Source organism: Saccopteryx leptura, chromosome 5 (assembly GCF_036850995.1).
Source record: "Saccopteryx leptura isolate mSacLep1 chromosome 5, mSacLep1_pri_phased_curated, whole genome shotgun sequence".
Taxonomy (NCBI): Eukaryota; Metazoa; Chordata; class Mammalia; order Chiroptera; family Emballonuridae; genus Saccopteryx; species Saccopteryx leptura.
In genome coordinates, this window is record NC_089507.1 from 56467919 (window position 1) to 56484957 (window position 17039).

The 17039-nt window shown below is 42.9% G+C and overlaps 1 protein-coding gene and 1 pseudogene across 1 annotated transcript in view; both read left to right on the forward strand.

Moving 5' to 3' along the window:
- The window catches only part of PARM1 (prostate androgen-regulated mucin-like protein 1), a 103560-nt gene that overhangs the window by 69193 nt on the left and 17328 nt on the right, over positions 1–17039 (forward strand). The gene's annotated exons all lie outside the window — the stretch shown is intronic.
- LOC136405547 (histone chaperone ASF1A pseudogene) lies at positions 12888–13499 on the forward strand (annotated as a pseudogene).

Consider the following 17039-nt stretch of genomic DNA (forward strand, 5'->3'; position numbering starts at 1 on the left):
CTCACACTCCGGTCTGAAATAATACTGTCGTCACCGTCTATCCCTTTACACTGCTTTACTTTCCTTCTATGGAAATGAGTGACATGGATATTGTCACATGCCGCGTGCTGCCAGCCGGGTCTCTCGAGAGCAGGGCTGCCCTGGGGGAGGATAAGCAGGTGGGAGCAGCAGTCATCCCAAAGCAGCTATCTGGAAAAACAAAGCTTTGATATTCAGTTTTCAGTTTTTGTTTTGCTTTTAAAGGAAGAGAAAGAACTGTGATGTGTTAAATGTGAGTTGTCTTATGTTATTAAATCAGGGCTCTCCATGGATGGAAACTATGAGTACGGAATGTTTCCAACTCCATGCACTAAATTGAATGGTGCTGTGCACAACTAGGTGCTCAGCAGATGCTTCAGGGATCAACTGATGTTGCACATCAAGTTGTATTCAAAAACTTCATCAATTCTTGCACATGTAAACTTTAAATTATAGTCACTCCACTTGTTGCAAAGTGGATATTCTCTTTCGTCTCTAAAATCCAAGTGTCTGCTGGCCCTTTTTTAAAAATTATTTTTATTTATTTATTCATTTTAGAGAAAAGAGAAGAGAGAGAGAGAGAAAGGGGGGAGGAGCAGGAAGCATCAACTGCCACATGTGCCTTGACTGGGCAAGCCCAGGGTTTTGAACCTGTGACCTTAGCATTCCAGGTCGACGCTTGATCCACTGCGCCACCACATGTCAGGCACTGTCTGCTGGTCTTATGCTATTCTATACTTTCCATTACAAAAAGGACACACAATTGTGAAAATCGGTAAAGGCCTTTGAATTTGAAATTGCTAATCGAGCCTGACCTGTGTTGGCGCAGTGGATAGAGCATCGACCTGGAAAACTGAGGTCACCGGCTCGAAACCCTGGGCTTGCCTTGTCAAGGCACATATGAGAGTTGATGCTTCTTGCTCCTCCCCCTTCTCTCTCTCTCTCTCTCTCTCTCTCCTTCCTTCCCTCTCTCTCTCTCTCCTCTATGAAAATTGAATAAATAAAGTTTTAAAAAAGTAAAAAATAAATAAATTGCTAATCGAGGCCCAGTAGTAATTCAGCATGAGTTGTTCTAATAAATCCATTTATATAAAGGACACAAACAGGCATCTAGACATCTTTGTGTTCACAACTGCGAGAGACTTCCAGCGCCACATGACATTTCTTTATTCCATATTAACTCTTGAAAATGAATATAAATTTGGAAAAAGAATTAACTCCTAGAAAAGGTGAAAATAACTTTTAAAGCAGGCATAGAAAAATTTTAGGAGTAAAAATGTGTATTATAGTACATTAATGACAATCATATTAGATGACATACTAAAAGTATGCTAAAGGTGAAAATGATTTAATTAAAAAACCATAGATGAGAAGACCATGTTAAAGAATATCAATAAACATTTACTGATCAGAATCTCTTGGAATGCCCAGGATATATCAGGAAACAATAGCCTTAAAAATATTAAATCTATATTAGGCTCAGTTTTACAAATATAATATCATTACACCTGCCCAGGTCTGGCCTCTTATGGTAAAAGGTGCCACTGCCTTTTCAGTTCACTGTCCTTCGCCCCCTGTGTCCTCTCCGCTGCTGAGCACTATTGATTTTGAACTCTCAGTAGTTCTCAATTCATATACTTCTCCTCAGTTTTGTCCTCATGTCAAAGCTCCAAAATCCCATAATCTCACCATGATAACTTCCTAATGCGCCCTTCATTTCCTCCCCTGCACCCATCTCCCATCTTGTCCATACTCCACATAGCAGCCAGAATGACAAACACAAATCTGATTGGGCCATGTATAACCCCACTACCACCAACATCCCAGCAGCTCTGGGGCATCCTAACCTCACTACCACCAGCATCCCAGCCCCTATGGGGGCATCCTAACTTCAGTACTACCAGCATCCCAGCCCCTCGGGGGCATCCTAACCCCACTACCACCAGCATCCCAGCCCCTATGGAGCATCCTAACTTCAGTACTACCAGCATCCCAGCCCCTATGGGGGCATCCTAACCCCACTACCGCCAGCATCCCAGCCCCTCGGGGGCATCCTAACCCCACTACTGCCAGTATCCCAGCCCCTATGGGGCATCCTAACCCCACTACCACCAGCATCCCAGCCCCTATGGGGCATCCTAACCCCACTACTGCCAGTATCCCAGCCCCTATGGGGCATCCTAACCCCACTACCACCAGCATCCCAGCCCCTCGGGGGCATCCTAACCCCACTACTACCAGCATCCCAGCCCTTATGGGGCATCCTAACTTCAGTACCACCAGCATCCCAGCCCCTTGGGGGCATCCTAACCCCACTACTGCCAGCATCCCAGCCCCTATGGGGGCATCCTAACCCCACTACCACCAGCATCCCAGCCCCTATGGGGCATCCTAACCCCACTACCGCCAGCATCCCAGCCCCTCGGAGGCATCCTAACCCCACTACTACCAGCATCCCAGCCCTTATGGGGCATCCTAACTTCAGTACCACCAGCATCCCAGCCCCTATGGGGGCATCCTAACCCCACTACCACCAGCATCCCAGCCCCTATGGGGCATCCTAACCCCACTACCGCCAGCATCCCAGCCCCTCTGGGGCATCCTAACCCCACTACTACCAGCATCCCAGCCCTTATGGGGCATCCTAACTTCAGTACCACCAGCATCCCAGCCCCTATGGGGCATCCTAACCCCACTACTGCCAGTACCCCAGCTGCTCTGGGGCATCCGCATTTCTCTTAGGATGAAATACACCAACTCACAGGGCGGAGCCTCGGCCTGCCATCCTTGTCTCATCTTGCCTGAGCACCCCTCATGGTGGCTGTCTCCCAGTTCCGTGAACCAGCTGAGCTCCCTCTTGACACAAGGCATTTCCTCATTCAGCTGCTTCTACCTACAGCCCACAACATACCACTTTACCTGGTTAATTCCAATTCATTCCTCAGGTCTCAGCTCAAACATCATCTGCTCAGGAAGTCTGTGCTGGGCCTTCAGTCCAGCTCTGGTTTCCCAGTTCCAACCCGTCACGATTCAGTGGCATCTCTTCTTCACAGTGTGTGATTATTGATCTGCTTGTGTGGTAGCTTGTTTCATTGCTCTCTCTGCCTTTCCACGTACCTGAAGTGAGGCCTTGTCTGTTTGGGCTTACAAATATATTCCCAGTAACTAACACTGTCTAGCTCAGAGTAGGTGCTCAATAAATGTTTGATGATTAGTAAATGAATGACTTTTAATGACTAAACATCATTAGAAAACTGATTAGAATATGCCTGATTCCATATCCAGACTATCATAGACCATAAATTCACATATTTCCTTAGCTCCATAAATCCTGACCTTTGAATTAAGAATGAAGAAAAATTGAACACCTTCACCTGTTGTGTTAATATGTTTAGGCTGTTATAACAAAAATATAATAGACGGGTGATTTAAACAATAGAAACTTCTTTCTCCCAGTTCTGGAGGCTGGGAAGTTCAAGTTCAAGGAACTGCAGATTTGGTGAGGGCTTGCTTCCTGGTTCACACAAAGCCATGTTCGCTCTGTGTCCTCACGTGGCAAAAGGGGAAAGAGAGTTCTCTGGGATCTCTCCTATAAGGGCACTAATCCCATTCATAAGGGCTCCACCCTTATGACCTATCACCACCCAAAGCCCGCCTCCCCATACAACCACATTGGGGGGTTAGAATTTCAACAAATGAATTTGAGAGGACACGAACATTTAGTCTATAATAATACCTGTGCACACAAAGACTCTGCTCTGATATATATCATCATCGTTACAAACTGTCTAAAGGGCTCTCTGCTGCCATTTAGGTTTCTGCCCAACCCCGTTTCCTTCACATCTCTCTTTTCCCACCATGCTGATGCCTGTCTTTGGTCTCCATGGACTTAAGGGCAGACAAGTTATAAATTGTTATAAACTCTCACTCCCATTTTTTTTCTTTTCTGCCTAATTCTTTAAACTTAGACTAAACCTCAAAGCTTGCTGATGCCAAGTAAACTCCTATAAGCAGCTCCAACTGTCAGATTTTATTTTAGATAAAAATTATTCTGAATTATTTTCTCCACTACTTCTTCTTTGATTTACTCTTTCTACTTAAATCTTAATATGGTTTTAAAGTAGTTCCAAAATATCCTTTGAAAAATATCTGTCAAGGTAATAAAATCAGCTAGTTACCATGCATGTGGTCTTCTAGAATATAATTCCCTCCAACGTATTTACAACATAAATACAGTGGAGTTTATTTGTTTCAATGTCACCTTTTATTACATTTGGAGAGTTTCTGTCTGGTAGAAGAATTTCTTTTTTCTGCTTCAAATACTCTCACCAGTTATATATGACTAAAATGATTTTGGAATGCTTCACGGAAAAAGTGAGAGTTAGCTTATAAGCACAACTAATATCATAAATGACTCTATGGCTTTTTGGCTCATTGAGAAAACTGATTAGAATATGCCTGATTCCATATCCAGACTAAATCCTAACTGTACTGTTCTGACTCAAGAGCATGTCTTCTTAGTTACAAAATAATAACAGGAAAGTGAGAATGAATCAGCACCAACCCATTGTCTTTATCAGAAAAGGATCTAAAAATTCCAGCCCAGCCAGGAGCATTGTACTCAGAGAACACATAAGGGATACTACATTGATATTTTCCTCAATATCCCTTGTTTCTCGGGTCCCAGAAAAGAAAACTTTTAGTCAATAAGAGACATTTTATTTAACGGTCTTTTGCTTTTATTATTAGACTCGTGGCCATCAGGGGTAGATCAGAGACTCAAAAATGAAGATGAACTTAGGTGAAAATTCTATAATCTTAATAAGTCCATGGAAGTGGGGCCATCAAAAACACATTGCCATATTTCTGTTTGGAAAAATTATGGGGTCTTTCAAAGCCAGGCTCTAGGAAATCAAGAATGTTACTAATAGTATGAACTTGAGCATCAGACTGCCTGATTCAGATCTCATAGATGCCATGCCGGAGGGAGACTTGGGCCATTTCATTCATCACTGGGAGTCACATTTTCCTTATCCATAAAGTAAGGGTAATAATAGTACTGTGCTTGCCTTATAGGATTCTTACTAGGATTAAGTGAGACAAGTATATAAAGTGTCTCATATATAAAGCACTAAATAATTATTACCTGTTATTATTATTACAATTGGGTCCCAAATTCTCAGAGTGGATACTAACAACAGTTGACTCTTATAGACATTGACCTTCTTAACTTGAAAAAAAAAATAGAACGTTTGTACTTTTAAGACTCCCAAAAGAATTATTACTATAAGTACTCAGTAACAAAGATCCATTTAAGCACCCTCCTAGAACACAAAGCAGAAAAGGATAGCCCAAAAATTGTGAAAGAGAAAAATAACTACGTTCATATGTGAAATAGTAATGCTCTCATGAGACTTGGGAAATCCAAAGCAAAGGGTTCAAGAGTGCTAGAGATTTCTAGCTTGAAGAAAAGAAGTCTCGGTGGAGGGCGGATGCAAAGGCTGAGCTCTGGGACTTGGCCGAGGCCCCGCGTGCCCCTGAGAGTGCCCGTTAAGAGCTGGAAGTTGCCCTCTTCCCTTAACTGCCATCAAAGTTTGGGAATCGTTTTCTTTTCAGTTTTTAACTCTAAAACCATGGGGGCCTGAGTCTGAAAGAAATTAAAACTTGGTAAAATACAATATCTAGAAGCAGGTTCCTACCTGGCCTTAGTGATTAAGTACATGGAGGCAAAGCTAAATGAACTAATGGTTCCACAGAGATCCCTGAGTCCTTGGGCTGCAGTAATTACATTGATGTCGCTGCCCTTCGCCAAGGTGTTGGGACAGGTGATCTGAAACTGTGATTCTCTGCTCCACACACATATTCCATAAGTAAAATGATAAATTTGCACTCTGTTTAGCAAACAGCACAAGGACTCTGTCTCGGACTCTAGGAAGTTCGCCCTTCCTGCTTGCTTATGTCCTCCACACAAGGAAGCACCAGTGTGGAAGGGCTTACTTGCTAAGCCTGGTGAACCCTGACTAAATCTGAGCCTTCACTTGTAGACTAGATGAGTCTCACCAAGGGTATATGCCAATTTGTCCCCTCAGTATTGACTGATCCATGCCCATGCTTCATTTTCATCATTGAAATACTAAAAAGATAGAGGAGGAGGTAACAACAAAGACCAAAACCTTTTCATTGTTCATGAAGGTGAATGGCAGCTCTTAAGGAAAGCAGTGCATGCTTTTGTGATGCATTATTCGCCCCTCAATGTGTCAGTCACCAAGCGATGACCAGATTTGAGATCCCCAATCTGGCTCTTAGTGCTAAAAGCCAGAGGCTACAAAAGACTGGCTTCTCACCTCCTTCTGCCCACTGCCATGGAACTAGTTGTTTTAAACTGAAAACACCCCAGGGGATTTTTTATATTATATATCATTTCAATACTGATTGCATTAAGGGTACTCAGAGAGCAGAGATGTAGGGATCTTTTCCCTCTTTCTGACCTGACTCCTGAATAGAAATATTGATATCCTCCAACCAAGGAATTTAGATGACCTATCTTGCCACAGCCGACCCACTCATGCTGTAGATAAGAAATGCAGAGCAGGAGAGTTCTCCTCATTCAGGACAAACAATGGAGGGAAGTCTCAGTTCTTTTTTTTTTTTTTTTTTCAATTATTCTCCAGAAATCTCTCCAATCCTGCCCTCCTCTCCATCCCCCGGAGATCTGGGCTGATACAGAGTTGAGATTCCCACCCGTGTCAACGTGTGCTTCTCTTAGCCCAGTGGAAGTTATCATTCAGCACAGGCTGAATTATATTCAATATATAAAGTAATTTTTAAATGGTTATGATAGGCTTACAATGGCAGGCACTGTGGTTCTGTCCTACCGGAGAGAGAAGAGAAGGGCAGAAACTGATGTGGAGCATGTTGAAGTACAGACTTTTAACATCATGAATCTAGAAATGAAGTCTTTGTTTATGTCTGCTCTGCTACTCCTGGGAATGGCTGAATCAGAACAGCTGTCCCTCCTGCACCACACTTCCTCCAGCTTTGGCCTCCATCGAGAAGCAGGACTCAAGAAGCAGCCACATTCCCTGGAGCAGTGGCAGGTGTTGACACCGGTGCTGTTGTTCCAACTCCTGCCCTCTGATCTTCCTCGCCTCTTCCAAGGGCTCTGAGGGGAGCTGACTTACCCCAGCCCAGCTTCTCACCGCCACCCTGTACCCCAGGGGTCCCCAAACTTTTTACACAGGGGGCCAGCTCACTGTCCCTCAGACCATTGGAGGGCCGGACTATAAAAAAAACTATGAACAAATCCCTATGCACACTGCACATATCTTATTTTAAAGTAAAAAAAACAAAACGGGAACAAATACAATATTTAAAATAAAGAACAAGTAAATTTAAATCAACAAACTGACCAGTATTTCAATGGGAACTATGCTTCTCTCACTGACCACCAATGAAAGAGGTGCCCCTTCCAGAAGTGCGGCAGGGGCCAGATAAATGGCCTCAGGGGGCCGCATGTGGCCTGCGGGCTGTAGTTTGGGGACCCCTGCTGTACCCTGTGTGAATCTGGTTTTCCCGGTAATGGTATTGTCAGAAGTATGGTTTAAGTCCCTACATGGGTTGTACGCAAGATGATTAATCTTGTTTATGCTAATAAAAATAGTTTTATTTTCACGTGAATTTGAGAAAAGAATGAAAAAACACAGTGACTTCATGATTTCATAGTTTAGGGTGAAGCTATATGTAGTAATTATCTAAAGGAAAAAAAATGATTTGATTTAAAGACAGACATTAAGAAAATGAGAGCTCTGGCCAGTTGGCTCAGCAGTAGAGTGTTGGCCCAGCATGCGGAAGTCCCAGGTTCGATTCCCGGTAAGGGCACACAGAGGAAGTGACCATCTGTTTCTCTACCCTTCTCTCCCCCTTCTTTCTCTCTCTCTTTCCCCCTTCTGAAGCCATGGATCAAATGGTTCAAGCAGGTTGGCCCTGGGCACTGAGGATGGCTCCATGGCCTCGCCTCAGGTGCTGAAGTGGCTTGGTTGCTGAGCAGTGGAGCAATGGCCCCAGATGGGCAAAGCATCACCCTGTAAGGGGCTTAACAGGTGGATCCCGGTCAGGGCCCTTGTTGGAGTCTCTCTCTCTACCTCCCTGCCTCTCACTTAATAAAGGAAGGAACAGAGGAAGGAAGGAAGGAAGGAAGGAAGGAAGGAAGGAAGGAAGGAAGGAAGGAAGGAAGGAAGGAAGGAAGGAAGGAAGGAAGGAAATAAGAGTATAGGTGGTGTGGACATGACAAAAACCATAAGTGATATGAAGATGTTGGGACTTTGGAAACATTGCCTTGACGTTGAGGTGAGCATCTTGTCCTTGTTTAATTGCCTCAGCTACCAAGGTTTTAAGGATTTTACTTGGAATGAGACCAAGGGCTAGAGAATTTAAAAAGATGCAAACCAGGTATCAAAAGGTCTGAGTTTTTGTCCCAGCTCTGTCACTAATAAACTCTGATCTCAACCAAATATTTTGATTTCTATAGGCTTCCATTTTATCATCTGTAAAATGAAGAGGTTAGATTCAATGAACCTTCTTAGAATTTTCTTTCAACAATAAAATTACATTATTCCATTGGTTATAATCTTGCCAAAAGCGAAACTTGAACTTGAGATCCTCATTCATTTCTAATACCCAGGTTGGCTCAAATCTCCTGTGGATTCAAGGTTCTTTCCTGACTCCAGAGTTTTTATGGGTAAGAGGCACCCAGAGCTTAAGTAGGGCCTTTATATGACACTCATGATGCAAAGCATTTTAAATACATTTGTAAAAGCACTGTACGAGGAAGCAAGTGTTTCATCAAGTTCAGCACACAGTAAACGTCAGCTCTGTAAATGATTGAATAAATCCCCATTTACAGGTGGAGATAGGGACCCAGATGAGGCCATGGAGGCCAGGAAGTACAGAGTGACTTTCCCAAGACTCTTCCATTAGTGTGTTTATTAGGCCAGTTCTTCCTGCCAGCCAGGTCTTCTCATCACAGAAAGTAGAAAAACATAGGTTTGGGGAATCCAGCTCCCATGGCTGTATCCCATTTCTGTCACTTACCAGGTGAGCAGATTTTTTTAATTGCTTTATTTTCTAAACTTTTAATCAGCTCTGCCTAGCTCCATGCCTGGCACACAGTAGAGGCAGTAACAATGGCTTTTATGATGTTTATGACCAGAACTGTTTTTCTTAATGTATCCATTAATGTCCGTGGCAAATACTACAGATGTCCCCGGAGAACTGTTGTTAAGCCCAGACTGAATTTGGAGCAGTCTTTGAGGAGAGTCTGTTAATAGCATGCAGATGGAGGGGTCACCCATGTTCCAGGAGGAATTCTCATTCCCGGCAGGCTCCCTTTGGTCTGGGCAGCACCTTTAGGCCAACTGAGTGAGAGGAATGCTCCCTGACATTGAACTGGGGCTACTGTGTGGTCATGGCTTTGTCCTAATGCTATGGGAAAGCGCATGAGGCGGCCCCTTTGCTATCCTTAGAAATATAGTCTAGTTCACACATTACAGTTGTCAAGGGAGATCTGGGATTGGGTGACCTAAACAGGAGTGATCTTAAATTCCAGGAGGGAAAGAAGCCTCATCTGTGTTGGAAAAGATTGTAATTGTAAGGGAAGTGAGGAAACTTTAAATCCATGATAACAGGGTCTGTGTTGGCTTGTGTGCCTGGGTTGTGTTCATTGCAAACCTGAGCTCCCTGCATCCTTAAAGTACAGCGGATGTGCCACGTGAGAGAAAAGTGCAGGGAGAGGAAGTGTGCATTTGCTTGGGCAAGTACGGAGACTTCTATTTCTGTATATATTTTTAACTATATGCTGCCTGTGTAGGCAAAATGATCTTATAGAAAAGTAAAGCCAGACCACAAACCAAAATTCCCAATTACAGGAAGTGAATAAGTATAGATATTGGGGATCCTGCCCCAAAGTTTGAATCTCAAGTCTGTTCATTGACCAAGTCTTCCCACTAACTGGCTTTTAGGTAAGAGTTTAAACATGAGGGAAAAGATTCCAGTTGTAATAGTATTTGACTCATTTTGATAAAGTTTACCTCTGTCACTCTGTGTGAAGAAATGACTAAGCAATACTTCAATGATTTAAAGATTTGGGGAGACGGAAGTGGGAGGACACATTTACTGAAGCAAACTTAGATTATCTTAGTTAAAAAACATTTCTGTAGCATATTTGCATGCATGCAAGTTGTATACCTTATAAAGAAGTTTTACTTTTGCATCCTTACTAAAAATATGTCCAATAAAAAAGTAGCTACACTTTCAGAAGAAATTGGTTATTTTATGGATTGCTTATGGTGTGCCTAGACAAAGAAAGAGGTATAGTTGGTATTCCTTGCTTTACGGCCTTGATATTCAAAGGGCAGGTAAAGCATGTTCACATAAAACCATGAGTATCATAGTGTATTTCATACATCTTGATTTTGATATATGTATATGCATAACTACACACAGCAACATATGTCAGTGTTAGTGATATACTCGACTAAGTTAACTAAACTCTGCCATACAAAGTAAAAGGGCAAACATCTAGAGAAATAGTACTCAAAATAAGCAGATATGATTGGTATGATCTCCAAGAGGAAACTGGACTTCAGAAGGTTCTTGCAAATCATCCCTCTGCCCAAACACTTCTATGGTCCCCGGTCCCCATATTATTAAGCCCAAACACCATTTTTAGCTTTCAGAATTCTCCATGATTGGTTGTGAGTACCCAACCATTTTACGGTCCTTATTAATTTTCATTACACCATCTTCTGTGGCCTATGGCCTTAGTTTTGTCCCCTCTGTAAATTGTGCAACCTTGGGTAAGTCACTCAGTTAATCCCTGAGTGTCACAGTCTCTTATTCCATATGGAGAATAGGCTGGGCTGGGCAAAGACCCCAACAGTTCCCTTCATTTGTGCAAATTCACAAAGCCCTGCATCTCCCTGGACCCTCCCACAGCCCTATGAAGTAGAGAAGACAGGGGTTAGCCCATTCTCTAGGTAAGGACACCAGGTGATGGGTTCTGTCTCCAAGCTCACTGCTAACCTCCTCAGTCTTGAAAATGTAGATGCCTGTGCTCCAGCTGGCTGGCTGCCTCCAACCTTCACTGTTGCCTGTTCAAGTCCTGCTCATCCTCCAGAGAACAGCTTCATTCCCACCTCTTTCCAAGACTGCTCCAGCTTGTATAGACACAAACACACTCCTAGATGCAAAATGCCCCCCTCCTCCCACCTTACCTATCTGCCTGTCCATCCCATCCGACACTGCCCTGTATGATTCCTGGGACCTGCCACAAGTCTCTGCAGCTGGCTGGTGAACCCTCAACACTCTGGCCTGTTGCCTCTCTATGCCCCACACTGTCTTAGCTGCCTGAGAGCCTTGGAAGCTCACTCAGGAGAAGCTTACAGCACTGATGTGGTCAGAGAGATAAGCTTGGCTTCTGCTGGTGAGAGGGACAGTAGGAGGAAAGCAGGAGTAAAATTTAAGCAGAAGTTAAGGCCAGAAGTCAAAGCAACCTTCACTAATGGTAAAACTAGGATCCACCTAAGTGGTATATCCAAAAACAAAGGTTTTCTTTTTCACTTTTTCTCCCTCGTATCACAACCTACACACACGTGTGTGCATACACAATCCAAAGGGGGGGGGGAAAGTATTTATTTAATATACTGTAATGCACAGCATTTGGCAGTGCCCTTGGCAGTAATTCTGGACCACAGTAATGCTGAAAACCAGTGACATGGACCACCTTAGGTCACTGCTGTGTGACTGTTACCTGCTTCTAAATAGCCCTCCTTCCAATTAATCTAAAATTATTGAGTTTTGGTTCCTCCTCCCCTTTATCAATACGCCAGAGCGGCAGGTCCCGCCCATGAGCAGACGCAGAGTATCACAGGAGTCCAGGGTGCAGGAGAGCCTCGGAGTAGCAGCGTGGATTCTGGAGCCTTCCTTGTGTCTCCGTTCTTCTCATTTCCAATCATGTGGTTCTGGGCCCTTAGGGTCTCTCTGCCTCAGTTTCCTCATTTGTAAAATGGACATAAGCAGAGAACCTACCTTCTCAAGAATTACATGAATTGAAATAACTGAAGCTCCCAAAGCAGTTCCTGGCATGGAGTAAGTAACAAGAAAGTGCCCCTGGCTATCATTTTTGTTGTAGCTGTCTGTTACTACTATTGTGGTTGCTGTTTGGAGGAAGGAGTTGCGGTGTGAGACTATTGCTGTAAAGATGGAAGAGCCTTTTCCTAGCACAATAAAGAGATTCGGGCATATGCAGAGCTCTAACATTCAAGCCCCATTCCTCGCCAGTCACCACCTCCCTCCTGCAGCACATGCACAGATCTGCTTTTAAGAAAAAAAAAAGTTCCTTTGAGACAAAATGTTCTTTTCCTCTTGGTGACCTCAAGTGAAGGAGCTGCCACACACTTTGCAATGGCCACCTGCTTCTATTCTCCACTTCTTCCCTACTTTCTGGACAGGAAAGAGGAAAGAAAAGGCAAGAATATTGAAAATCAGTCAAGAGGGTTGTTAAAGACTCTCCTCAAAATAGATCGGATGCACACAGACCCAGGAACTTGGTCAGAGTACTTACACATGCATTCTAAATAAGCTGACTGTTGGATTTCCAAAGAGAATGTTGTGCAGGAGTCATCTACAGATAGGAGCAAGACACCTACCTTGCTGTCACTCCTGGAAACTCCCCACCATTAATCCTCTGCCCCCGGCTCTCTCAGAGCAATAACAACTTTTTAAAAGAACATAGGATCACAGCAGGCTGTGCGCTGAACTTGACTGTACTGCATGCAGTAAGCCCCGTACCCATTGTTGTGTTTTACCACACTATGGCAAAGGTTCAAGTGGACAGTGTAGTGGTGCTGCATAACCCTTCTCCTTACAACAGCCCGTTCCGGTTCGTGATCACCTTGGAGTGAACGGAGGACCTGTCTAGAGACTTGGAATGGAAAATTATCTCTGTGGGCTCTGAAGAAAGTCAAGAATACAATCAAGTCTTAGTCTCATTTAGTGGGCCTCGTGCCTGCAGGAAGGCAGATGTTTGCATTTCAGGCAGATGCACGCAATTCAGGACTCATTCCAGGTGCAGATGCCGTAGGTGTGACAGTTGTGCTAATCACATACACCTATTGAGGTCAAGAATTTTTTAAAGTTGGCAGATATGTAAATATAAATATACTGAGACAGAGTAAAGGGGAAAGCCACCAGTAAAACCAGACTTTTCTAAGCTTCAAAGGAACATTTTGGCATCTAATCCTAGAATCAGCAGATTCCACATTAACTGGGGAGCTGACACAGACAAACGGGAAGATGCAGAGAGCAGTAATCCAAATCTGCACTCACATCTTTCACCAGGTGCATTACCTTCAGCATCAAAGGGATGGGCCACGTCAGAGAACTCACAAAATGTCATGTTTGAATCCCACACAGACTGCACATGACCACCTGCCATCTCTTTAGTACAAAGTAAGCTGTAAAAACACACAGAACTATTTCTCTGAAATTCCATAAATTATAGTCACTGAGACACAATGTGAAGACCTTGTTTTAAAAACATCGTGTAGAAGGTTTGTAAGAAATCCAGTATTTGAGCATATTGTGGAATATAAATACAACTATTTTTAAGTAATCTTTTTCTCTGTTATTTGTTCTAAAACAGTCTGATAAACTATATATATTATTTTATCCTCTATATGTAATCAAAGTACTTGTAAAGAAATATAAGAAATATGGCCTGACCAGGTGGTGGCGCAGTGAATAGAGCGTGGGACTAGGATGCAGAGGGCCCAGGTTTGAGACCCCGAGGTCGCCAGCTTGAGTGCGGGCTCATCTGGTTTGAGGAAAAGCCCACCAGCTTGAACCCAAGGTTGCTGGCTCCAGCAAGGGTTTACTCGGTCTGCTGAAGGCCCGCGGTCAGGGCACATGTGAGAAAGCAATCAATGAACCACTAAGGTGTTGCAATGTGCAATGAAAAACTAATGATTGATGCTTCTCATCTCTCTCCATTCCTGTCTGTCCCTCTGTCTGATTCATTCTCTGTCTCTATAAAAAATTAATTAATTAATTAATTAAAAAATGTTTAGAAAAAAGAAATATAAGAAATATGAAAGATTAGACTAGGTTATAAGGATATCTTAGCCTCCTGGACAATAGTCTTTATACCCCTATTTTATTAGCTTTCAAAAGAACAAAGTTCACTTCAATTAAAAATGTTTCTTTCTGCAATAACATATAGTTTGGTTTAATTTAAGGGGAAAAGTTCCATTATATTTTGGCATGTCCTTAAAGAAGGGATCTGAAGTCAGCACTATGCTACCAAGAACTTCAGGATCTGATTTTCCTGGCCATCTTAAGGACTCCTATGGCATAGTAGGATCTTAAGGATACTATAACACTTCACATAATGTTAGATAGCATTCATTTTGGTTCCTAATATAATAACGAATGTGGTTCATTGTTTATAAAGTCCTCTGGCTATGGTTCTTGTTTCATAACAGCTTATGACTTCAGAACATTCCCTGAATCATACATCATTATTCCCCAGTGAATTCAACATGTCAAGAGCAGATACAAACTCCCTGAGTTTAAGAATAGGAGAGTATAATGACTTGGAGCTGTTCGTTAGATTTCTAAAAATACACTTAACTCTTTAAAATTGTTTTCATAGATCATCTGTTGGCAGCATTTATATAAAAACAGTGGACTTGGGCCTTGGCCGGTTAGCTCAGTCAGTTAGAGCCTTGTCCCAAAAAGATGAGGTTGCGGGTTGGATCCACCATCAGGGCATAAGAAAAGCAACCAATGAGTGCACAACCAAGTGGAATAACAAATGAATGCTTCTCTGTGTGTGTGTGTGTCTCTCTCTCTTTCCCTCTTTCTATCTCTCTCTCTCTGTCTCTCTCATTCTCCCTCTCTCTGTCCTTCTAAAATCAATTTTAGAAAACTGGATTTGGGAAGGTATATTTAGCCTTATCATAACAGATAAGTTACTATTTAGGAAGTATATATATTTTCACACATGTAGTAATCTTCTCCACATCCCCTGACACTCCTGCAGAATAAGATTAGATATATTTGTAGTAGACACATTCTAGATAGCTTGTCCAGATAAGCTTTTTAAAAGCAATCTTGGAAAGGAATACATTAACTAAATGGTCCAAAAACTTATTTTTCTTTGAGGAGAGCTAGGTTCTTCCTCAAAAAGGTTCTTATGCTCCATTCCATTAAATTAAGTGTGGAATATGGTCATTACTCTTGCTGCTAAAGCAAGACATTGGCCTCTGATGCAGAGTCATTCAGTGCCTTCATACCTAAAACTTTTATGCTGCACCATTTAAAGCTTTTATTGTGTGGAATGGAAAAGGGCATTTGTCTGAATATGGAGTCTAAGTTGTACATATTTCCTGCCATTCTGAAAGAGTGAATTTGTGAAGCAAAGTTTTGCTAAACGTTAAACTTTGAAATTTAATAAACCAGATTATTAAAATACTGTCTAGTAACTAGTTTATATTTTAAAAATATACCCTACTATTAAAATTAATAAATAAACCCTAAAAGAGAATATAAAGGCTCTTTTCTTTTAGAGGTTGTTTGAGTATACCCATCACAGCAGGATATTGTCACTGTGTCATTTTAGATATGATTGGCAAGTGTCCTGCCAAAGAGGTCAGATGAAATATTTCTTTTATGTTTGAAGTGAGGAAAATAGAAAATACCTCAATGCGAAGAGTCCCGCAGGCTTCCCCAAACTACAGCCCCGCGGGCCACATGCGGCCCCCTGAGGCCATTTATCCGGCCCCCCACCACACTTCCAGAAGGGGCACCTCTTTCATTGGTGGTCAGTGAGAGGAGCACTGTATGTGGCGGCCCTCCAATGGTCTGAGGGACAGTGAACTGGTCCCCTGTGTAAAAAGTTTGGGGAACCCTGTGAGAGGAACATATGAAGAATTGGTAGTGTTGCTAAGCCCAGGAAAACAGAAGGGTACCTTTAGCTCAAGTGAAGGACAGGAAGTTTGGATGGGAGAGATCCTCTGAGCGTGGAGGACTTCCTGTGTCTGTAAAGGACCAATAGGAGTGTGACAAAGAGTGAGAGTGTATCTGTGGTAGGAGAGGCACATGAGGGGTGAAAGACCCCTACAAATAATACCACAGTTTGTTCTAGGACTGCACAGGGCACAGAACAGAGTCAAAGCAAGTCAAGTGATGACCTCCCGGGCAGCCTCCTTCCTGGACGAGTGTCACCAGGTCTGACCAGAAGCACGATCTCCTGAGAGTTTGCTCCGGCTCCCTCGAGGACATCATCTGACTCTCTTCAGACAGTTGTTCCTAAAATAACTCCTCAGCCCCTCCGCCCGTGGAGATGGAAAAGCACGTGCTGCAGTGGCTGGACCGTAGCTGCAGCATCATGGGAATAGATTCTCAGGTAAGGCCCAGAGAAGGGGACTCCTGATGGATAGGTGAGGAGCTTGCTGCTTTGGGGACATTTTTAGCACAGCGAGCTCAAAAACTGCCAGTTATCTTTTTTTTTCTTTTTTTATTAGTATTACATTTATTTATTTGACATTAAATGAACGAGTTAAGTACCCACTGTGGGCTAGAGACTGGGGCTAGGGCTAAGGGTTTGGTAGGCAGGGGAAAGAGATGGAAGATGAATAGGATTAGAATCTGCCTGGGGAAGCTCAACACAGAGCATTTTGAAAGGAGCAGACACACAACAACCCTGTAATTTGCCTGGAGGTGTCAGGAAAGTTTCAAGGAGGGGTTGATATTTAGTTGTCATGAATAGAGTAGGAGTTGGCCAAGCTGAGAAGAGAGCCAGGGAAGTAAGCAGTGTACCAATGATTAGAAATGCAAACCCTACAATGAAGTAGTCCTGGGTTCAACTGTTAGCTGAATCATTCATCAGATAATGAAACCTGAATCAAGTCCTTAACCTCTCTGAGCCTTAACTTTCTCATCCATAAAATGGGAATAAGGCTACT